This window comes from Buceros rhinoceros, unplaced genomic scaffold (genome assembly GCF_000710305.1).
Source record: "Buceros rhinoceros silvestris isolate BGI_N320 unplaced genomic scaffold, ASM71030v1 scaffold41777, whole genome shotgun sequence".
In the NCBI taxonomy this organism is placed as follows: Eukaryota; Metazoa; Chordata; class Aves; order Bucerotiformes; family Bucerotidae; genus Buceros; species Buceros rhinoceros.
The window spans coordinates 33,139-33,656 of record NW_010424761.1 but is presented as its reverse complement, the minus strand read 5'-3'; positions in this window follow the sequence as shown (position 1 = coordinate 33,656).

Below are 518 nucleotides of genomic sequence, written 5' to 3'. Positions count from 1 at the left end.
GCAGCCCCCCCACAGCGAGGGCAGGAGGGTGCTGCGGTGTGGGTGGCTTATTGGGGGGGGAAGGCAGATAGAGGAGCAAGCAGCTGTTTGAATGGAATCTGAGGGAGAGAAGAGGGGGATGAGCCTCCAAAACTCCCCTGAAGCCCCTCCAGCTGCTGAGGCGGGATGGAGCACTTGCTCTCCTCTCCCCTTCGTCCCCGCTGCATGCCACTGGCTCAGATTGTCAAGTCGCATCTTGTGTCCCCTGGCTGTGCTGGTACAACAGCTGTCTGCCGACCACACCACCAATACACCAAAAAGCTGCTGGGTTTACTGGAAATAGGAGGTAGGTGGAGGGCTAAACCTGATGTTATTTATTTAATTATTACTAATATTTATTTTTAACCCGGGATTGTTTCGGCAGCCAGCAGAGTTCAGCCGCACAGCCATGCCCCCAGCGCTCAGAAGCCGGTGACCTGCAGCGCGGGAACTCGACCGGCTTGTTCTGCCGCCCCGACAAGGGGGGGCCCACCGCACCC